This window comes from Saccopteryx leptura, chromosome 1, assembly GCF_036850995.1.
Source record: "Saccopteryx leptura isolate mSacLep1 chromosome 1, mSacLep1_pri_phased_curated, whole genome shotgun sequence".
In the NCBI taxonomy this organism is placed as follows: Eukaryota; Metazoa; Chordata; class Mammalia; order Chiroptera; family Emballonuridae; genus Saccopteryx; species Saccopteryx leptura.
The window spans coordinates 29,290,544-29,314,882 of NC_089503.1; the positions used below are offsets into that span (position 1 = coordinate 29,290,544).

General features: G+C 41.9%; 1 long non-coding RNA gene and 1 other non-coding gene across 2 annotated transcripts; both read left to right on the forward strand.

Moving 5' to 3' along the window:
* The first annotated feature begins 29 nt into the window (after positions 1-29).
* On the forward strand, positions 30-22,693 carry LOC136391894 (uncharacterized). The gene is made up of 3 exons (XR_010748896.1): positions 30-166; positions 21,145-21,247; positions 22,432-22,693. It is a non-coding gene; the product is annotated as an uncharacterized lncRNA (long non-coding RNA).
* Positions 1,950-2,025, forward strand: TRNAG-UCC (transfer RNA glycine (anticodon UCC)). The gene has a single exon. It is a non-coding gene; the product is annotated as a tRNA-Gly (tRNA).
* Positions 22,694-24,339: the final 1,646 nt, after the last annotated feature.

Here is a 24,339-nt window from a genome sequence, read left to right on the forward strand (position 1 = left end):
CCCGAACCAACGACTGGCCCGCCCCGCCGCGGCCGCGGAGCGCCGCACACCGCGGGTCACGTGCCTGCGGAGGCAGTGAGTAACCCGGGACCCTGCGCGTGAGGAAAAGGTACGGACCCCGCCTTCAAGGACAGCGCGGGAGGTCCCGGACGCGAGCGATGGCCAGGTAGAAAGTCTTTCGGTGTGTCTGGCCCTGCGACTGACGCCGGCCCCCACGCGGCCTGCATCTCACCGCGGCTCAGCGCGCACCCGGCAGGCTCAGACGAGCTGGGCACAAACCACGTTCCATCGTAGATAGCTCTGGGACCCGGCTCTGTGCCCCAGTGTCCTCACCTGTGACGCGGGGTAGTATTAGTACCCGCTTCGTGGGTTTGTTGTTTTTTTAAACTGAAGATTAAACGAAACTAATTCATGTTAAGCATTTTAGTAGTCAGCTCTGGAACATAGGTGCTTAAAATTATGTCGTGATGATAAACGCATCTAGTTTTTCACATGTCCCTCCCTATAAAGAACAAATCTTTGGCCCAGGAGAGCAATGTCTAGAGGTCACAATCAGGAGGGCATCCGGCTGGGTTTACGGCTGGCTCCCAAGGCAAAGGGGTGCTGCCTCCAAAGTAACTCTGGGTCAGGTGAGTTAGGGACAAAGTTTACTATGGAAAGGGAGTGAAGGCCAGGAAAAAGTGGGGGGAGGGCTGTTAATGGGGAGGTGAAACCAGGAAATTCAGGGGTTTCACTACTGGGGTACCCCTGAAGGGATGAGTGAGTGATCTAAGAGACCAGTAATTCACTTTCCAGATATTTGTCCATCTTTTTTTTTTTTTGAAATTTCGGGATTTTGCAATTATTTTAAACCTTTGGTACATATAATAAATGTCTTCTTGGTTATAAATTAGAATGGTATTTAAGTGGGAGTTCATTACTTACCTCATTGGAAGAAGCTCTCCATGTGGTTATTTCAGAGAATATGTGCTAAGAAGCTGTGACCTTAGGAGCTTGAGTTTGGTGGGCAATTGCTACTCCTAAAATGTAGAAGATTGCTAAAGGCTTATCCCTTTTTTTAATGTTCTCTCTCCCCCTGGTGGTTGTAAAATCGGGCATCACTTCCATTAAAAGAATTTATTTTGTAATTTCTCTGTTGGTTACTGCTCAGAGATAAAATACAATTTAGGACTAATTTCCAGCACACAATAGGCCTGTTATCTTTAGTCTGTCCCATGTTACATAACTGCATGAACGAACACACACACACACACACACACACACACACACACACACACTCACACTCCATCCTCACTAGTTGGGAGAGAAAAAAGTTCATTCTGTTTCTGAAAACAGATCTTGACAAACACCAATATTTGGTCTTTTGAAAAGGTTGGTGACTTCACTATTTTAATAATGTATATCACCTATCAAATTTTTCCCACTGCCTGACCAGGCAGTGGATAGAGTGTCGGACTGGGATGCGGAGGATCCAGGTTCGAGACCCTGAGGTCGCCAGCTTGAGCGTGGGCTCATCTGGTTTGAGCAAAGCTCACTACCTTGGACCCAAGGTCACTGGCTGAAGCAAGGGGTTACTCGGTTTGCTGAAGGCCAATGGTCAAGGTACATATGAGAAAGCAATCAATGAACAACTAAGGTGTTGCAATGAAAAACTGATGATTGATGCTTCTCATCTCTCTCAGTTCCTGTCTGTCTGTCCCTATCTATCCCTCTCTCTGACTCGCTCTCTGTCTCTGTAAAAACAAACAAAAAATTTTCCCAGCTTGTGTTATAGTTGTCTGTCTCACGTGAAATGTGGTTTCTCTTCTCAACCCAGTCACTATTCTATGTACCTCAAAGGCCTAACTCCAATCCCACCTTCTTCACTAAACGTATTTTTCCAGATTACTCTGGTAGATTTTTAAAAAAATTTTTAAATTTATTGATTTTAAAGAGAGAAGAAAGGAGAGACCCTGGCCGGTTGGCTCAGTGGTAGAGCGTCGGCCTTCCTTGCAGAAGTCCCGGGTTCGATTCCCGGCCAGGGCACACAGGAGAAGCGCCCATCTGCTTCTCCACCCTCCCCCTCTCCTTCCTCTCTGTCTCTCTCTTCCCCTCCCGCAAGCCGAGGCTCCATTGGAGCAAAGATGGCCCGGGCGCTGGGGATGGCTCCTTGGCCTCTGCCCCAGGCGCTAGAGTGGCTCTGGTCACCGCGGCAGAGTGACGCCCCGGAGGGGCAGAGCATCGCCCCTGGTGGGTGTGCCGGGTGGATCCCGGTCGGGCGCATGCGGGAGTCTGTCTCTCCCCGTTCCCAGCTTCAGAAAAAAAAAAGAAAAAAAGAAAGGGGAGAGAGAAACATTGACGTGTTCTACTTATTTATACATTCATTGGTTGATTCTTGTATGTGCCCTGACAAGTGGTCAAACCCACAGTCATGGTGGACAAAGCTCTAACCAGTTGAGCAAATGGTCAGGGCTACCCTGAAATATCTCTTCTCTGAACTTTGACGGCACTTATCAAGTATCTTACTATGTAGGCTCCTACCCCCTTGTATAGATAGATGCTACATAATTACTTCAGCACAGACATCTTGGTTATTTAACAAGACTGGAGAATTGTCCAGGTCAGGGAACATATTTTAACCTTTCAGATTTTTTTCAGTATTTGTAGTGTTGGGCACAGAGTACGTCTTGATTGTCCTCATAAAAATACAGAGCTTTAAAAAAAACATCAGCCTCAGCCCTGGTGGGTTGGCTCAGTGGTGGAGAGTTGGCCTGGTGTGTGGATATCTTGGGTTCGATTTCCAGTCAGGGCACACAGGAGAAGCAACCATCTGCTTCTTTCCCTCCTTTCTCCTCTCCCTTCCCCCTCTTCCTCTCCCACAACCATGGCTCAATTGATTCGAGAACATTGGCCTGGGGCATTGAGGATGGCTCTTTGGAGCTTCTTCCTTAGGCACTAAAAATAGTTCAGTTGCCAGTGTGGTCCCAGGTGGGCAGAACATCAGCCCCAGAGGGGGGATGCCAGGTAGATCATGGTTGGGGCACTTGTGGGTGTCTGTCTCTCTATTTCCCCTCTTCTCACTTGGAAAAGAAGATAAATAAATAAAAACATGAGCTTCATACTTTTTAAAGTTGAATCATTAGGAACCTCTGTTAAAAGAAACTCATGCCCTGGTCAGATAACTCAATTGGTTAGAGCATTGACCCAAAGCACAGAAGTTGCTGGTTTGATTCCTGGTCAGGACATATACAGGAACAGATTGATGTTCCTTCCCTCTCTCTCTCCCTTCCTCTCTGGCTAAAATCAATAAATAAAAAGTTAAGAAAAAAGAAATTCATAAAAAAATTTTCTCATCTCTAGCAAGTATTACAATTAGTTTATGACATGAAAGAAAATATCTCCCATCTCTTTCTGATCAGTCCTCTCTGAATTGCCTCATAGCCTGCAGCTTTTTTCCTGGTACTATAAAACTACCATAACATGCACCCAGATGGTAATTTTGCAGGTTTTTTTTTCACTAAGAGTACTTTAAAATCGCTTTTATTGGTTATCTCTAATAAGTGTGACAAGTCATTATTATGTTTCGCGTATGGGAAAACTTCACTTGATATAAATTTGTGTAAGCCAGTCAAGAGGTAGGAAATAGAACAGAAAGTTTATGTGCAGTCCTAAATTAAATTACAAATGAACAAAAACTAACACCTCTGCTTTCTCTAGCAGTGTAAACCAATGATGATTAAAAATCTCCTAGAGTCTTAAAACTTTATTATTAAGGTAGTAATCTGCCATCTTTTCACTATTAAAACATCGAAAGTATAATTTTTAAATTTCCACTTCAAATTTTGGCTGATCACATTTCAGTCTCATATCTTAACCAAGGTTCATTCTACCAAAAATTGTTGTAGTAGACTATTTGTGTTTAGGAAATTTATCCCTCTCATATTCATTCTCATTCTTGCGGGGACCACGTAGTATAGAAAATGGGAAGGTGGGCACTGAAGAAAAAAGGAATTCAAACATTTTCTGGAAAGGATCTAATACACAATAGGTAAATTTCATGTGAAGTGGGTAGTAAGTTACCTTTCCCAGGGTTCTTTTTATTTCAATCTTAATTTTTAATGGAGTACAGCAAGATTGTCCTTCATTTAAGAAAATTTGAGCAATAGTACATTGCAGGGGTCGGAACCTTTTTGTCTGAGAGAGCCATGAACGCCACATATTTTAAAATGTAATTCCGTGAGAGCCATACAATGACCCATGTACATTACGCATTATCCAATAAAAATTTGGTGTTTTCCAGGAGGACAGCTGTGATTGGCTCCAGCCATCCGCAACCATGAACATGAGTGGTAGGAAATGAATGAATTGTAATACATGAGAATGTTTTATATTTTTAATATTATTTTTTTTTAATTAAAGATTTGTCTGCGAGCCAGATGCAGCCATCAAAAGAGCCACATCTGGCTCACAAGCCATAGGTTCCCGACCCCTGGTACATTGCATGATGAACATATCTGGGGAACAAAGGAAGCCTTGATATGAGACACCCTTGAGGCTGACCTTTTAAAATGATTGGATATTATACGGGGGGAGTTTATAATTTCTCTAAATATTTTTTAAAAATTTGTTTTTTTATTTACGCTATTTCAAAGTCTTAAAAGATCAAATATATACCATGCTGAAAAATCCTCTTCTGTCCTTTAAAAAGATTCTTCCTAGAAGTAGCTTATATTATTTGGTACAGATTAATGGTAGTTCAAATGAGTGCATTTCAGCTGGTTGGACTCCATCTGCACATAATTTAGAAGAAAAAAATTTCAATTTTCATGTCCTTATAAATGGCCTATAGAGGCTACGAAGGACTCTGGGTCTATGAAGACTTCAAATAGCCTGACTGGTCAGCTGGTAGCACAGTAGATAGAGCATCTACCCAGAACACTGAGGTCACCAGCTTGAGCAAGGTGTTGCTGGCTTAGCTTGAGCCCAAGGTCGCTGATCTGATCTCTGGTCAAGGCACGTACGAGAAGCAATCAATGCACAACTAAGTGGAGAAATGAGTTGATGCTTCTCTCTCTCTCTCTCCCTCTCCCATGCTCTCAAAAAAAATTTTTTAAATAAATATATAAATTACACCTTTAAATAAGACTTCAAATATACTCTAAAAATTACATTCTAAAATATATTTTTTCTGCCTGCCCTGTGGTGGCGCAGTGGATAAAGTATTGACCTGGAATGCTGAGGTCACCAGTTCGAGACCCTACACTTGTCTGGTCAAGGCACATATGGGAGTTGATGTTTCTTCCTCCTCCCCCCTTTCTCTCTCTCTCTCTCTCTCTCTCTCTTTCTCCTCTCTAAAATGAATGAATAAAAATAAATAAAGAATTGAGCAATATTTAAAAAAAAATTTTTTTCTGATGACTTGTACCATTATGTGCTTTTTAAAAATGCAGATTCCTGTCCCCATCCCACTTTTTCCTGTTTCTGCAGTGGTGTACCTGAGAATCTCCATCATTTTTTAAAATTGTGGTAAAATGCACAAATTTTTATCATTTAAAAAAATAATTTTTTCCACTGATTTGAGAAAAAGAAAAAGGGAGAAAGAGAGAGGGGGTGGAGAGAGAGAGAGAAAGAGAGAAAGAAAGAAAGAAGGACCAACTGTTCCACCCAGTTATTCCATTTACTTGTGCACCCATTGGTTGCTTTTCATATGTACCCTGACCACGGATCGAATATGTGACCTTGGCACACTGGGACAATGCTCTATCTACTGAGCCACCTGGCCAGGGCTAAATCTTTATCATTTTTTTTTTATCTTTATCATTTTAAACATGTACCACTGATAATTAAATTGTAATGCAGAATGTCAGTTAACTGCATTTTTTTTTTTTTTGTATTTTTCCGAAGCTGGAAATGGGAGAGACAGTCAGACTCTCGCATGCGCCCAACCGGGATCCACCCGGCACGCCCACCAGGGGGCGATGCTCTGCCCATCCAGGGCATCGCTCTGCTGTGACCAGAGCCACTCTAGCGCCTGGGGCAGAGGCCAAGGAGCCATCCCCAGTGCCGGGGCCATCTCTGCTCCAATGGAGCCTCGGCTGCAGGAGGGGAAGAGAGAGACAGAGAGGAAGGAGATGGGGAGGTGTGGAGAAGCAGATGGGCGCTTCTCCTGTGTGCCCTGGCCGGGAATTGAACCCGGGACCTCTGCACGCCAGGCCGACGCCCTACCACTGAGCCAACCGGCCAGGGCAAGTTAAGTGCATTTTTAAAAAAAATACTTTATTTATTGATTTTACAGAGACAAGAGAGAAAGGGGAGCATGGATTGGGAAGTATCAACTCATAGGTGTTCATGTTAGTTGTTCATTGCTCGCTTGTTGTATGTGCCTTGGCCAGGGCAGCCCAGGGTTTCGAACCGGCAACCTTGGCACTCCAGGCTGAAGGTTTATCCACTGCGCCACCACAGGCCAGGCAGTTAACTGCATTTTGAGAAATGCATGTCATAAAGTTTCTTTTTGCCTGGTAGGACTTTTTATTTTAGAATTTAAGTTCTAAGACAGCAGGACTTTTTGGCTTTTTACTACTGTATCCTAAACCCTTAGTTCAGCAGTTGGTTCATAGAAGGCTGTCAACAATTTTTGTGAATGCCTGAAAAGCTAAAATATTTCAGTTGTAGTAAGTATCAAGGGAAAATTACATTCCAAATCTATACTTTTATGTATTCATAGTACACTTGATGTAATGGTATGCCCTGAATCTTTTTAAAAAGACTAACTTTTTTTTTTTTAGGTGAGAGGAGGGGAGATAATGAGTCAGAATCCTGCATGCGCTCTGACTGGGATCCACCTGGCAACCCCATCTGGGGCAAATGCTTGAGTACCAAGCTATTTGTAGTGCCTGAGGTTGATGTACTCAGACCAACCAAGCGATCCTCAGTGCCCAGGGCCAATTGAGCCTCTTGCTGTGGGAGAAGAAGAGGGAGAAAAAGGGGAGAGGAAGGAGGAGAGAAGCAGATGGTTGCTTCTCATGTGTGCCCTGACTGGGAATTTAACCCAGGACATCCATACGCTGGGCCAACACTATCCACTGAGCCACCAGTCTGGGCCAAAAGCATAACATTTTTAATATGATCTTCTGTACAATTTACTTGTATATTTAAATCATAGGAAACCAAGGAATAAATTAGTATTAATAATGAATTGCAAAAAAATAAATAAATAAAATAAAACGCCTGACCTGCAGTGGCGCAGTGGATAAAGCGTCGACCTAGAAATGCTGAGGTTGCCGGTTTGAAACCCTGGGCTTGCCTGGTCAAGACACATATGGGAGTTGATGCTTCCAGCTCCTCCCCACCTTCTCTCTCTGTCTGTCTCTCCTCTCTCTCTCCCTTTCTCTCTCCTCTCTAAAAATAATAATAATAATAATGAATTGCTCTTTATGTGATATCAAATATAGGACTTTTATTTTTTTTTATTTACTGATTTTAGCAAGAGAGGAAGGAAGAGAGAGAGAAAGAAAGAAACAGAACATAGACCGGCTCCTGTATGTGCACTGACCAGGGATTGAACCAGAAACCTCTGTGCTTCAAGACAAGACTCTAACCAACCGATCTATCCAGCCAGGGCTCAAATGTAAGACTTTCAGAGTTTTTATATGAGTTGAAGTCTATGGGTGTTATGAAAGAATTAGAATAAATTATGTTTGCCATAAGTGTTTTATAAAAATATTCCAGTTATTCACAATGTACCTCCTTTGTTCTTTATATAAACCACAAGTCAACAATGACCCTTTTTCATGGAGTTGTGAAATGTTAAATGGTTGTTTTACTCTTTCATTCTGTACAAGTTTCAGTTAGTTAAAAACTAATATATATCATGACGAACATTTAGAACTCAATGTCTGTAGTAAAGTCGTATGACTATTTTGAGCTGGTAAGCTAATAAAGATAAACTCCCCTGACCGGATAGCTCGGTTGGTTAGAGCATTGTCTCAAAGCACAGAGATTGCTGGTTCAGTCCCTGGTCAGGGCACATACAGGAATAGATCTATGTTCCTGTCTCTCTTTCTCTTCTTTTCTTACTAAAATCAATAAATAAAAAATTAAAAAATGATAAACTATAACCTTTGTTGTCATAATTTTATTGAGGTCCCAAGAATTTGGCTTAGGGTGACAGTTTTCTATTTTACAAATGGGAGTTTCATTCCCCCCATAAAGTGGATATAGCTTTATTTTCTTCTGAAGTAACATGTGCAAAGTCTAAAAAGTTACCATTGAATATTTAATGGTATAAAGTTTTTCAAATATATAAACATTTAAATTTTCTATTAAAGAAGAATTGAAGTTGCTGTTCATATATTACCCAAGTTAACATCCAGTCAAGAATAGTATTTTCTGATAGTCACAAAATACAAAGCTGAGTACTTGCTTTCCACAACATGACGCTGAATATCTCTCTGTCTCATTGGTTGTTCTTCAGTCTTCTTTCCTCTACTATCTCCTCTCCCTGCCTACTAGGGTCCAAGTGACCCCAAGGCTCAGTCCTTTTCCTCTTCTCTATTTATTCCTTTATCCAGTCTCATTTTTTTTTTTTTTTTTTTTTTTTTTTTTTTTTAAATTTTATTTATTCATTTTTAGAGAGGAGACAGAGAGAGAGGGAGAGAGAGAAACAGAGAGAGAGAAGGGGGGAGGAGCCGGAAGCATCAACTCCCATATGTGCCTTGACCAGGCAAGCCCAGAGTTTCGAACCGGCGACCTCAGCATTTCCAGGTCGATGCTCTATCCACTGCGCCACCACAGGTCAGGCCTATCCAGTCTCATTTTTAAAAGCTACCTAAGGACTCCCAAAATTTTATCTGTACTTCAAATATTTCATTAAAATGTGAGAGCCTCATTTATCCTGTTGCCAACACTGTATCTCCACTTGGATGTTCAGTGGGCCTCCCAAACTTAACGTATCCAGAACCAAAATTCTGATCTTCTTCCTTTAAATCTGCTGCACGTAAACTTTTTTTTTTTTTTTTGTATTTTTCTGAAGCTGGAAACGGGGAGAGACAGTCAGACAGACTCCCGCATGCGCCCGACCAGGATCCACCCGGCACGCCCACCAGGGGGCAATGCTCTGCCCCTCCGGGCGTCGCTCTGCCGCGACCAGAGCCACTCTAGCGCCTGGGGCAGAGGCCAAGGAGCCATACCCAGCGCCCGGGCCATCTTTGCTCCAATGGAGCCTCGCTGCAGGAGGGGAAGAGAGAGACAGAGAGGAAGGAGAGGGGGAGGGGTGGAGAAGCAAATGGGCGCCTCTCCTGTGTGCCCTGGCCGGGAATCAAACCTGGGACTCCTGCACGCCAGGCCGACGCTCTACCGCCGAGCCAACCGGCCAGGGCCTGTTGGCTCTATTTTTTAAAATTTATTGATTTTAGAGAGAGGAAGGGAAAGACAGAGACAGAAACATTGATCTATTCCTGTATGTGCCCTGAATGGGGATCAAACTTGCAACTTCAGTATACCGGGATGATGCTCTTACCAACTGAGCTATCCAGCCAGGCCACATTGGCTCTATTTTTAAAATATATCTAGAATCTGACCTTGTACCACTACCTTCATTCTTGATATTCTGGCCTGAATCACTGTCGTCTTTTTTTTTTTTTTTTTTAATGTTTATTTTATTGATTTTAGAGAGAGATGAAGGGGAGGAGAGAGAGAGAGAAAGAGAAATATTGATCTGTTCCTGTATGTGCCCTGACCAGGGATTGAACTGGAGACTTTTGCACTTTGGAACAATGCTCAAACCAGTGAAGCTATCGGGCTAGAGCTCACTGTCATCTCTTACCTGGATTACTGTAGCTTCCCGATTGGTCTTGCTTTCCTCTTTTCAGTCTCTTAACAATACAGCTAGAATAGTCCATAAAACACTAGTCAAAATATGCCACAGAGCCTGACCTGTGGTGGCGCAGTGGATAAAGCGTTGACCTGGAAATGCTGAGGTCGCCGGTTTGAAACCCTGGGCTTGCCTGGTCAAGGCACCTATGGGAGTTGATGCTTCCAGCTCCTCCCCCCTTCTCTTTCTGTCTCCCCCCCCTCTCTGTTTCTCCCTCTCCTCTCTAAAATGAATAAATAAATAAAAAAAATTAAAAAAAAATAAAAAAAAATATGCCACAGATTAAACTTTGTAGAGGCTACCCACATTCTATCTTTCCATTGTTTCATTCCAGCCACACTAACATCCTTGCTATTTCTTTAACATCAGGCACATTTCTACTTTAAGCATCTCTGTACAGCTGTTTAATCTGCATGCAATGATGTTTTTTTAAATAAACACAAGGCTTTCTCTCATTTTTTTTTCCACTTAAATATTTTTTTAAAAATTACAGTTCAGATTTAACACCATTTTGTATTATTCTCAGGTGAAGGGCATAGTAGACAATCATCTACTTTAGAATATGTTTCCCGCCAGGATTGAACCAGCAACTTCAGCACTCCTGGTTGAGGCTCTATCCACTGCACCATCAGCCAGGGCTACCTTCTCGTGTGTGTGTGTGTGTGTGTGTGTGTGTGTGTGTGTGTGTGTAAATATATAATTTTTTAAACAGTTTTTTTCTAAGTGAGAGGATGGGGTATAGAGAGACTGACTCCCGCAGGCACCCTGACCGGGATCCACCCAGTAACCCCCATCTAGGGCCAATGCTTGAATCAACCGAGCTATGCTCAGTGCCTGAGGCCGACACTCAGACCAACTAAGCTATTCTCAGCGCGGCCCGTGCTCTAACCAATTGAACCATGGGCTGTGAGAGGGGAAAAGAGAGAGAAAGGGGAGGGGGAGAGGGAGAGGGAGAGGGAGAGAAAGAGAAACAGATGGTCGCTTCTCATGTGTGTCCTGACTGGGAATAGAACCTGAGAAGCATATAGTTGCTTCTCATGTGTGTCCAGACTGGGAATCAAACCCAGGACTTCTGTATGCTGAGCTGGTGTAAGCCACCTGCCAGGGCCCTCATATTCTTTAAAGTTTGGCTCAGATGTTGTTTTCTCAGTGAGGTCTTCCTTAACCATCCTATTTATTGCAGTCATAACCTCATCTTCCACAGCTATCCCTGAGCATTCCAGTTTCTCTTTTTCTTATTTCCAAATTTTTTTCCAAATATACTTACTTTAAAAAAAATATTGGCCCTGGCCGGTTGGCTCAGTGGTAGAGCGTTGGCCTGGCATGCAGGAGTCCCGGGTTCAATTCCCAGCCAGGGCACACAGGAGAAGCGCCCATCTGCTTCTCCACCTCTCCCCCTCTCCTTCCTCTCTGTCTCCCTCTTCCCCTCTCACAGCCAAGGCTCCATTGGAGCAAAGTTAGCCCGGGCGCTGAGGATGGCTCTGTGGCCTCTGCCTCAGGTGCTAGAATGGCTCTGGTTGCAACAGAGCGACGCCTCAGATGGGCAGAGCATTGCCCCCTGGTGGGCGTGCCGGGTGGATCCCGGTCGGGCGCATGTGGGAGTCTGTCTGACTGCCTCCCCATTTCCAACTTTGGAGAAATACAAAAAAAAAAATTATTGTTGGTCCTGGCTGGATAGCTCAGTTGGTTAGAGTGTTGTCCCGATACGCCAAGGTTTGGATTCCATTGCCCATTAGGGCACGTGCAAGAATCAATGTATAAATGCATAAATAAATGGAACAACAAATTTATGATTTTCTCTCTCTCCTCCCCTCCATCTCTCCCTCCTTTCTCTCTCTCTGTCCCTCCTTCTCCCTTTCTATCTCTCTCTCAAATCAATAAACTAAAAAAAATTTTAATACATGGAGTTGGGCAAGAAAGATGTGAGTTGTTTTGAAAGAATTTATATTGGCTATAAATGGAGCAGGAGAAGCTGAAGTGGAGCTAGTCCTGGGATAGGTGCAGAGCCTATGGGAAGGAAGAAATGTTTGTTCCTTTGGATTCGTTGTGAGCAATAGTCCAGAAAGTTCATGTGTAAACAAAAAGCAAAGATGCCTGGTGTTCTGTGATACCTGGCTTATTCTTTTTAGATAATCATGGAAATAGCCACCTGGAATTTAATTCAGGTTTCTACGTACACTCAGGAATGTAAGTAGCCTTTTGTTGGTTTTGCTTGCTTTGCAATTGTTAACTGATTAACCTCTCCTGCCCTTCCCTCCACGCTCTGGCCTGCTGTAATTAATTTAAGACATCTAAGAATTTTCTCCTTGTCACTCATATTTGGCACAGAGCTCCTAAAACCCTTAGAATTTCCTAAGTGATGAGAGGAACAGCGGTATCTTTATTGTGTTAATGAGGTGACTTTTTTGAAAAGCCCCTAGAGCTGGGGGATGTTGGTTTCTAGGGTAATCAACCAAAAAATTAAGAGTTGGCACTTTCAGTCCCCCCTCCCCTCTGATTTCTGTGGGGGGAAGAGGTGCTAGCAGTTGAATCTGTCCCTGGTGATCAATAATTTAATCAGTCTTGCCTATGTAATGAAGCCTCCATAAAAACCCAAATGGACAGGGTTTAAAGAACTTTAAGGCTGGTGGAAATGTGAAGATTCAAGGACAGTGGTGAGCCTGGAGAAAGCCCTCTGCCTGGAAGAGGCACCATCCTTGCCCTATGCATCTCTTCGATCTGACCATTCCTGAATTATATACTTTTATAATAAACTAGTAATCTTATAAGTAAAATGTTTCTCTGAGTTCTGTGAGCTGCTCTAGCAAATCAGTCAAACTCAAGGAAGTGGTGATGGGGCCTCCAATTTGAAGACAAATTGGACAAAATTGTAGCTAACTGACTACTTGCAATTGGCATATGACGTGGAGGGCAGTCTTGTGAGACTAAATCCTTACTCTGGAACCCGAGGAGGGTGTTGTGGAACTTCCAGTCTGTAGCCCATTGGTAGAAGCGCAGGTGATAACTTTGGCTGTGACTGGCATTTAAAGTGGTGGTGGAGAGCAATCTGGTGGGGCTAAGTCTTCACCCTGTAGAAATGATGCTATCTCTGGTTAGATAGTGTCAGAATTGAATTGCATTATAGGATACTCAGCTGTTGTTGGAGAATTGCTTTCTTAGTGGTGTGTGAAAACCCTCCCATACACATTGGAATTGGGTGTAGAATATTATTGACATAGTAGGTACCCAATGAATATTTGATAAATTAAGGAATTAAAAGTAGACTCTTCCTTTCTTGCTGCAAGGTTCTTATTTATTATTGCAGAATTGTCCCATAGGCTCCTCCAATATTTGTTTAAAAAACGAGAATGGGATCCTCCTTGGATCTCCATGTTACACATCATTGTGTTGTTGAGCACCTTCTCTCCAATCTTTAAGTAAGAGTTTATTGGTGTAAATTTACATGACTAGGTCTATAATCCAACATTCGAGAGTTTCTTTTTGTATCTGGTGAAATCTCTTCACCAGCCTCCGTTTTCTAAGCTTTTAATTTATATACAAGGTGTGACATTATTTATTCTCTCCTGTTGTGACTTCCTTCTGTTGGCAGCAGTGGAAACGGCACCAGGTGTTATACTGGTGGGGTCAGACTGGACCTGGGTTCAGCCATCTCGGTTTTTGAGTTCTGTCTAGGAAAGAATTCAGAGTCAAGACTCAAATTGTAAGAGAAAGTTTGTTTGGAAGGTCACAGAGGTAGAAGAAGTGAGTGGTAGAAGAAATGGGCTCATGAAACAAGTTATAGAGGGAAAAGAAGTGCCTTTGGAGCGTAGGAGAAAGAGAAAGGCAAGGAAAGTGTGTCTAGGGGGAAGAAAAGGGGGAAGAGGGGGGAAGAGGAGGGGAAAGGCAGGGGCCTGCTCCTGGGAGGGAGAGCACACTGGGACCTCCAGTTTTTAAGGGTTTTTAAAGGGGAATTTTAGAGGAGGTTCCAGGGGTGGATTTTAATAGAATGTTTATCAGCTTTACAGATGTGTCATTTCAGGGTCATGGTCTCCACGGATTATTCAGTGCCAGAGGAGGGAGTCATTAGTTAATGTAGCTGGTCCTGAGGTCAGCCCTGGCATTGCTTGTCTGGTTTTGCTGCTTTTCTGGACCTGGAGCTGAAATACAACTAAGGTCTAGGTGTATTTGATGCAGGTCAGAACCTCATTATCCTGGGGGCTTAATGCTTAAGGAGTATTCTTCAGCCCCCTATTCATTCCCCCTCTAAGGGAGTCTAACCCCCATGACTAGCAACATGCCAGGGGAGGAAAGGTCACCCTTGGGGGCAAGGTTCTTGATTTCCCAGTTTTGTTCGTTGCTAGGCACCCGGGGCTTTCTGCCTGGGTGAGCTTCTATACCTGGCTTGCCTCCTTGCTCTGCTCCTGTCTGTCTAACTGCCTACCACACTTCTAGGAAGGGAAATACCAGCTCACCCTCAGGCTTATGTTTGGTGTGAGTGTGTTTGCCCCGAGGCCTTCCTGTGGCTTTCAAGGGCCTATTAAATGTGGGCAAGGTGTTCCATTTGAATGGCTCCTCCAAAGTCTGTGACCTATTCTTTCTGTCAATCTTTATTCCTCTGAATTAGTGGTTGATAGTTGCATTCTGCCAAGATCCTTTCCTTTTTTTTTTTTTAGCAAGAGAGATGGAGAGAGAAAAAAACAGAAAGGGAAAGAGCTGATATTGCAGCACTTTAGTTGTTCATTGATTGCTTTCTTATACTTGCCTTATGGGAGGGGTGCTAGAGCTGAGCCAGTGACTCCTGGCTCAAGCCAGCAACCTTGGGCCTCAAGCCAGTGACCTTTGGGGTCAAACCAGCAACCTACCGGCTCATTCCAGAGACCATGGGGTCATGTCTATGATCCCATGTTCAAGATGGCGACCCCACACTCAAGTTGGAAGCCCATGTTCAAGCCAGCAACCTTGGGGTTTTAACTTGGGTCCTCACTATCTCAGGTCAACACTCTATCTACTATGCTATCACCTGATCAGGCTAGAAGGTAATTGTCATTTACACCATTTTTTTCTTACAGCCTTGTCCCTGATTAAACTGCAAAGTTATTTTTCCCAACTGTATAACTAGCAGGAATCATATTAATAATAAATGACACTTGCCTGACCAGGCAGTGGCTCAGTAAATAGAGCGTCAGACTGGGACACAGAGGACCCAGGTTTGAAACCCCAAAGTCACTGGTTTGAGTGCAGGCTCATCTGGCTTGAGCACAGGGTCACTGGCTCGGGCTGTAGCCCCCGCACCTCATCCCTCCCCCATCAAGGCACATATGAGAAAGTAATCAATGAACAACTAAGGTGCCGCAACGAAGAATTGATGTTTCTCATCTCTCTCCCTTCCTGTCTGTCCCTATCTGTTCCTCTCTCTCTCTGTCTCTAACTAAAAATAAAAATAAAAAATAATAATAATACTAGCCCTGGCCAGCTGGTTCAGTGGTAGAGTGTTGGCTTGGCGTGTCGAAGTCCCAGGTTCGATTCCCGGCCAGAGCACACAGGAGAAATATCCATCTGTTTCTCCACCCTTCTTCCTCTCTTTCCTCTCTATTTCTCCCTTTTCCTCCCGCAGCCAAGGCTCCATTGGAGCAAAGTTGGCCCAGGCTCTGAGGATGACTCCATTGTTTCCACCTAATGTGCTAGAATGGCTCTGGTTGCAACAGAGCAACGCCCCAGATGGGCAGAGCATCGCCCCCTGGTGGGCATGCTGGCTGGATCCCAGTTGGGCACATGTGGGAGTCTGTCTTCTCCAACTCCTCACTTCTTACTTCAGAAAAATACAAAAAAAATAATACTAACCTGACCAGGTGGTGACACAGTGGATAGAGCATCGGACTGGGATGCATATGACCCAGGTTTGAAACCCCAAAGTCGCTGGCTTCAGTGCAGGTTCACCAGCTTGAGCAGGGGGTCACTGGCTTGAGCCCAAAGGTTGCTGATTTTGAAGCCCAAGGTTGCCAGCTTGAGCCCAAGGTCACTGGCTTGAGCAAGGGGTCACTTGCTCTGCTGTAGCGCCCTGGTCAAGGCACATATGAGAAAGCAATTGATGAATTGAGGTGCCACAATGAAGAATTGGTACTTCTCACCTTTCCCTCCCTGTCTGTCTGTTCCTATCTGTCCCTCTCTCTGTCTGTCACAATTGTTATTATTATTATTATTATTATTATAAATGATACGTGAGTGCTATCAATGGGAAGTAGATGGGCCATATTAAAATAATAATAATATTACCAAGAGTAATTGGAAATCCATCTCATGGTTAGATTGTGAAAACCAAAGAGGTGTATGGTGTACTATAAGTAAATGTCATACTGGATGCCAAATACAGAAAAATTAGAGACAGCAAAAGTTGGATTATGGTAGCAGGTAGATTAGAAATGATCCAGGTGTTTTTTTCTTAATGAAAAAAACATGAGACCTGATGGCCTCCCATTTATCTGCTTTCCCTTGGAGAAAAATTTGGCCTAGACTTCTATCCAAGTTTACAGTTTTGCTCTATCCCTAGTGGTCCACTGTTTCAGCAAGAGAAGTGACAACAGTAAGACTTCCTACGAATGAGCCTTCCTTAGCACTTTGGGATGATATTATCCAAACAAGATGTATATTTCAAGCCCTGGCCATTGGGCTCAGTGGTAGAGCCTTGGCCTGGCATGTGGAAGTAACGGGTTCGATTCCCAGTCAGGGCACACAGGAGAGGCGCCCATCTGCTTCTCCACCCTTCCCCCTCTGACTTCTCTGTCTCTATTTTTCTTTTTTCTCCTCCTCTCCTGCAGCATGGCTTGATTAGAGGCAGTTGGCCCCGGGTGCTGAGGATGATGGTTCCATGGCCTCCACCTCAGGCACTAAAAAATGGAGCAAGGGCCCCAGATGGGCAGAGCATCGTCCCCTAAGTGGGCTTGCCAAGTGGATCCTGGTAGGGGCATATGCAAGAGTCTGTCTCTGCCTCCCCTCCTCTCACTTAAAAAAAAAGATGCATCTTTTAGATTGACTTATGACCAAAAGGGGAAGTGTGAATGAACAAGGGACCACATATGAAACCTGAAAGCTCAAGGGATGCCTGGTCGGTGGGCCTTAAAACCTCAGAGACCAAAAGCAACCACAGGGGATGGTCTCAACATAAAAATTCATAACTTAAAAAAAGCAGGTCGTCACAGCAGGTAGTAACATCCTAGGCCTGTAGCTTCCTTGACAGAGGTCAATCTTTACCTTAAGTGAGCCTGTCTCTTGTGTTTTGGCATCTAAAATAGCATTGCTTTGACATGTTACTTTTCCAGGTCCTGAGGGCACATTCACCTCACCAGAGAGCCAGATCACAGAACCTCTCACTGTTATCTTGTTCTCCCGAACACCATCTCTGTGCTGTCAATGTTGTTAACTCTCCTGTACCCACCAATGTAAAAGGAGTATGTCCTTCACTGCTGACAAAAATTAGGGGATATTTTATCGCTTTATATTCATTTAGAAATATCCCCTAGTTCTGCTGACAAAAATTAGGGAATATTTTATCATTTCATAGTCATTTTGAAATATCTCCTAATTTTTGTGAGCAGTATATTCACTTTTTGTCTAATTCATTGGTTCTCAAAGTTGTGCCAGGGCTCACTGGTGTGCCCTAGAAGATTTCCAGGTGTGCCCTATGGTATTTCCAGAGAAATATGTGCCTGTTGGGGACCCCAACAGGGTTTTTGGAGTTTAGATTTTTGCGGGACAGAAGTGTGGGGAATTGGCTGTAAGTTGACAGTCTGCCCAACCCCCCACCTCACTTGCCTGATTAGGTTGCAAAAGGCTGTTAAGCTGTGGTGCGGGATTGTTTACACTACCCTCCATGTTCCCCGGAAAGACTGGAGGCAAGTTTCTTCTATTCTTAGTTTGGTGTAAAGTTAAGATGATATGTATGGTGGGGGTTTTTCTGCACTCAACACAATTAAGATAAAAAGAGAGGAATTCTTCAATGTATTGACGAGGAAATAAGAGTTTGCCTTTCAAATATATGCCCAGACATTGAAGAAATCTCTAGGACACATCAGGCTTCTGATTCTCATAAACACAAGAATGAAAAAACAACACATTTGTGCTGGGACCTGCCGAATTTACTAAATCTTACTAAGAATGTATCTATATATATAAAAAGATAACTTTTTTGTCATTTTTTAATTTTTTAACCCCTCTTTTTTATGAATTCAAAAAGCATAACTCAAAAAATGTAACATAATAATGATTTTTAATGTCAGAATAAATTTAATTTTGTCATATTTATTTCATTTAATAACCATAAAAGCATGCTTGGACTATATTTTTTTTCTTTAATATTTGACTTAATTATTATAACATATTTCTCAGAAATTTGTATATAGTACACCTACAATTATTTGTAGGATTTTAAATGCACCCCTTCAAAAAATTTGAGAATCACTGATCTAATCCCAGAGATTTCCCCTGCTTTGCTTTCTTCCACCCCCTTAATCTACCATCAGTGGATTTCATGTAACTCTCTTTATGTCCCCTCCTTTGATTGTAATATACAAAATAAGATGCAAAACTGTCTCTCTGGAGCATTTTTTCAATTCATTGAGATTTTGTTTTCTGGCAATTGTCATTTTGGCTCAAATAAACTCATAAAAATGCTCACATGTTTGGCTGTTTTCTTATGTTGATAATACCAACATCTTGCTTTCTTTGGAAGAGTTGTTGAATAACATCTCTGGTGTCTTTCTTCAATCTTGTCTCATTCAACTCTGTTTAGAAGAATTTTGTGAATTCACTATTTGGATTGTACCTACCAATTGATGCAGATTTTTTTCCTTGTTTTTAAGTTCCTTTTGCTTTTTCAGGTGTGGTTTAAATTGGTGCTTGGAAGTTATAAATTGGTGCTTGGAAGGTCAAAGAGTATATAATTTAATACCAATGAGATGTATGGGAAAAAAAATTTTTTTTAATAAATTTTTGTTAATGTTAATGGGGTGACATTAATTAATCAGGGTACATATATTCAAAGAAAACATGTCCAGGTTATCTTGTCATTCAATTATGTTGCATACCCATCGCCCAGAGTCAGATGGTCCTGCGTCACCCTCTATCTAGTTTTGTTTGTGCCCCTCCCTCTCCCCTTCCCCTCTCCCTCATTCCCTCCCGTGTCCTCCCTCCCCCCACCCCTGGTAACCACCACACTCTTGTCCATGTCTCTTAATCTCGTTTTTATGTCCCACCAATGTATGGAATCATGTAGTTCTTGTTTTTTTCTGATTTACTAATTTCACTCCGTATAATGTTATCAAGTTCCCACCATTTTGTTGTAAATGATCCGATGTCATCATTTCTTATGGCTGAGTAGTATTCCATAGTGTATATGTGCCACATCTTCTTTATCCAGTCTTCTATTGAAGGGCTTTTTGGTTGTTTCCATGTCTTGGCCACTGTGAACAATGCTGCAGTGAACATGGGACTACATGTGTCTTTATGTATCAATATTTCTGAGTTTTTGGGGTATATACCCAGTAGAGGGATTGCTGGGTCATAAGGTAGTTCTATTTTCAGTTTTTTGAGGAACCACCATACTTTCTTCCATAATGGTTGTACTACTTTACAGTCCCACCAGCAGTGAATGAGAGTTCCTTTTTCTCCACAGCCTCTTCAACACTTGCTATTACCTATCTTGTAGATAATAGCTAATCTAACAGGTGTGAGGTGGTATCTCATTGTAGTTTTGATTTGCATTTCTCTAGTAATTAATGAAGATGAGCATCTTTTCATACATCTGTTGGCCATTTGTATTTCTTCCTGGGAGAAGTGTCTGTTCATGTCCTCTTCCCATTTTTTTATTGGATTGTTTGTTTGTTTGTTGTTGAGTTTTATGAGTTCTTTGTAAATTTTGGATATTAGGCCCTTATCTGAGCTGTTGTTTGAAAATAACATTTCCCATTTAGTTGGCTGTCTATTTTGTTGTCAGTTTCTCTTGCTGAGCAAAAACTTCTTAGTCTGATGTAGTTCCATTCATTTATCTTTGCCTTCACTTCTCTTGCCTTTGGAGTCAAATTCATAAAATGCTCTTTAAAACCCAGGTCCATGAGTTTAGTACCTATGTCTTCTTCTATGTACTTTATTGTTTCAGGTCTTATATTTAGGTCTTTGATCCATTTTGAATTAATTTTAGTACACGGGGACAAGCTGTAGTTGAGTTTCATTCTTTTGCATGTGGCTTTCCAATTTTCCCAACACCATTTGTTGAAGAGACTTTCTTTTCTCCATTGTGTGTTGTTGGCCCCTTTATCAAAAATTATTTGACCATATATATGTGGTTTTATTTCTGAGCTTTCTATTCTGTTCCATTGGTCTGAGTGTCTATTTGTGAAAAAAAAATTTTAATCTCTTTTGCACTTTGGAACTAAGTTCCCTAAATGATTTTAGGATGCAACCTGATTTGGGAACTGCTAAAATAAATTATCAGTGAGGCTTCTATTTTATTTATTTGTTTGTTTGTTTATTTTGTAACAGAGACAGAGAGAGGGACAGATAGGGACAGACAGACAGGAAGGGAGAGAGATCAGAAGCATCAGTTCTTCATTGCGGCACCTTAGTTGTTCATTGATTGCTTTCTCATATGTCCCTTGACCGGGGGGCTGCAGCAGAGTGAGTGACTCCTTGCTCAAGTCAGCGACCTTGGGTTCAAGCTGGTGAGTCTTGCTTAAACCAGATGAGCCCATGCTCAAGCTGGCGACCTCGGGGTTTTGAACCTGGGTCCTTCCTCCATGTCCCAGTCCAACACTTTACCCACTGCGCCACCACCTGGTTAGGCGAGGCTTCTATTTTTTTATTTGATGAAAGGTGAAACATTGTGCTGACTAAAAATGCACTTGAGAGTCCTTATGGGGAAGGGGAAATTTCTCCCTTTCCCCTCTTAGTTGTTCTGGCTGATTAAATAATTAAAATGACATAAGACAGATTAACAGGACAAAACCAAGTTTTTTTTGTTTTTTTGTATTTTTCTGAAGTTGGAAACGGGAGGCAGTCAGACTCCTGCATGTCCCCGACCAGGATCCACCCGGCAGTTGGGTCACTGGCTTGGCTGAAGCCCCCCTTTCAAGGCATATATGAGAAAGCAATCAATGAACAACTATGTGTTGATGCTTCTCATCTCTCTCCCTTCCTGTCTGTCCCTGTCTGCTCTCTCTCTCACTCTCTAGCTAAAAAAAAAATTAAAACGGCAAACTGGCCAGGGGCCTTGGGACCCAGGAATGAAATAATAATGTGTTCTCTTTTTGCCTCATATATTCCAGAGTCAGCTGAAGAAGCCAGCAACCTTGATATACCAATAGGTACAGACAGAAGAGCCCCAACAAAAGCCTGCTCTCTAAACAAAAGAAGTGTGAAGACTTCAAGGTAGGAGAGAACTTGTTTCTCGTTCTGGCTCTGCGATGAACAGACTGTGACTTGGTAGACTCTCCAGCTCTTCATTCTCAGCCAACAGCTAAGTCCAGCATTGTGAATCCAAGGTGGGAGAGGAAAGGAGTTATGTTTAAAGCAAAGTTTACTCCTCATTGGTTAAAATAGAAATAAACACTGGAGAACATTTGAAATTAAAGAAATGCATTAAAAAATTCTACAATCTGAAAGCAATGACTATTAACATTTGAGGTATTTTTATTTTTTCTAAAAACAATACATTTGTTGTATGTATTTGAGATCCTACTGTATGTAAAATTTTGTATTTGCATATTTTTTATGCTAGAACATATTACAAACCTTTCATAAATATTTTATAGTCTACATACTCTTATCACATAAATATACCAACATTCAGCCTTGGCTGGGTAGCTCAGTTGGTTAGAGTGTCATCCCAGTATGCCAACATTGCAGGTTTGATCCCGGTCAGGACACATGCAAGGATCAACCAATTAATGCATAAATAAGTGGAGCAACAAACTCATCTCTCTCTCTTTCTCTCTTTTTTCCTCTCTCCAAAGTCAGTAAATAAAAATTGAAAATATACATACATACCTACATTCAAGTAACCATTTCATTATAAAATTCAGTTTTTTTCCTGTTGAAATCATTCACCTGACCAGGGGGGTGGCGCAGTCGATAGAGCTTCAACCTGGGACAGTAACACAGGTTCAAAACCCTGAGGTTGCTAGCTTGAACATGGGATCATAGACGGTGGGATTCAGCTGGTTCGCCCCAGTTTGGCAGAACTGATACCTATATTTTTTGTTGAGTTTGGCATATTGGTTGTTAAAATGGCACTTGTAATCATGGTTCTTTCTATCGTGGGCGCCTGGGCAGCTGCCCAATGTGGAAATCACAAATTCACATTCCTTTCTCTATTTTAAAGTTTATCTGTGCAACAGCATATTCTAAGCGCCTGTAGTAATGTTCATTCCGTCCATAGGTGAAAAAAATTGTGAGGACGCCAATCAAGAAACAATATGAAAATATCTTAATAACAGTTTTATTGGTTTTTGTCAGGTATTATTTAATAATTTTTCTTTAATATTTTAAAACTCTTTCTTATAACATAATCTAGTTTTGTGTAACTTTTATTGTTCTTTTTTTTTTTTTTTAAGATTTTATTTGCCTGACCTGTGGTAGCGCAGTGGATAAAGCATCATCCTGGGATGCTGAAGTTGCCAGTTTGAAGCCCTGGTCAAGGCACATACAGGAAGCAACTACGAGTTGATGCTTCCTACTCCTTTCTTCCCCCTTTCTCTCTCTCTCTCTCTCTCTCTCTCTCTCTCTCTCTCTCACTTTCTCTCTCTCCTTTCTCTAAAATCAATAAATCTTTTAAAAAACAAAAACCATGGTTAAAAAAATATTTATTCATTTTTGGGGGGGAGAAGGAAGGAAGGAGCAGGACACATCAACTCCCATTGGTGCCTTGACCAGGCAAGCCCAGAGTTTCAAACTGGTGACCTCAGCATTCCAGGTCAATGCTCTGTCTACTGTACCACCACAGGTCAGGCCTGTTGTTCTTATTTAAGTATTAACCACATGAAATAATAAACTACCTCTTGGTATATCTTTTTTTATACTTAAAACGGTCATTAGGGCAGAGAACCAGTTGTTAAATTACTTGAATTCCACCACTGGGCATACCCAAACCTGCACTTCCCTGCGGAACACCACCAGAGGCTCAGCACTATGTGGTGGTCAGGGAGGGAGACACCACTGAAATAATCCAGCCAGTCACTGAACAGATAAGCAAATGAAAGTCCTAGAAAGGGCTGGGAAACAGAATTACTATAAGCTATCATATATTATCTGAAATATCCAATTTCTAACAAAAACTTATGACAACTATAAAGAAACAGGAGAATATGATCCATAACCCAGGAAAAAAGCAGGCAATAGAAGTTGTCTATAAGAGTGATCTGGTATCAGACTTATCATAAAAAGACTTCAAAGAAGCTATTATGAACATGTTCATAGAACTAAAGGAAGCCACAGTTAAAGAAGTAAAGAAAGTATACTATTGCTTCAAGTATTAATAGATAGAAATTATAAAAAAAAATGGAAACTCTGAAGTTGAAAAGTACATTAAATGAGATAACTCATGAGATGGGCTCAGTAGTACAATTGTTTTATTTAGACTTTAGAGAAAGAGAAAGGGAGAAAAAGAGAGAGACAGGAACATCTGTCTGCTGCTATATGTGCTCTGACCAGGGATGGAACCTGTAACCTTTGCATATGGGGATGATGCTCTAACCAATCAATAGTACATTTGAACTGACAGAAGAAAGAATAAGTAAACTTGAATATAGATCAAGATATTATGCAAACTGAAGAACAGAGAGAAAAAAAAAACTGAACATAAATGAGGAAAGCCTCAGAAGAAATGTGGGACACTGCTAGGACAACAACATTTGTGTAATGGGAGTACCAGAAGAAGACAGAGAGAAAAAAGCAGGAAAAAATATTTGAAGGAATACTGTAATGGAGAAAACTTCCCAAATTTATTGAAAAAATAACCAAAACAAGACAAAGACATCACAAAAAATAAAATACTACAGACTAATATCTACTAGGAATATGGATGTAAAAATCCTCAACAACATACTAACAAACAGAACCTAGCAATCTAAAATAAGAACTTAACATGGATCAAGGATTCATATGAGAAATGCAAGGTTGGTTTAACATTTGAACACCAATTAATGTAATAAATCACATTAATAGACTAAAAATAAAAAAGAAAATGGTCATCTCAGTAGATTCAGAGAAACCATTTGAGAAAATCCAATAATCTTTCATGATAAAAACACTCAGCTGCCTGACCAGGCGGTGGTACAGTGGATAGAGCATCGGACTGGGATGTGGAAGACCCAGGTTCGAGACCCCGAGGTCGCTAGCTTAAGTGCGGGCTCATCTGGTTTGAGCAAAACCTTGGACCCAAGGTTGCTGGCTCGAGCAAGGGGTTACTCGGTCTGCTGTAGCCCCACGGTCAAGGCGCATATGAGAAAGCAATCAATGAACAA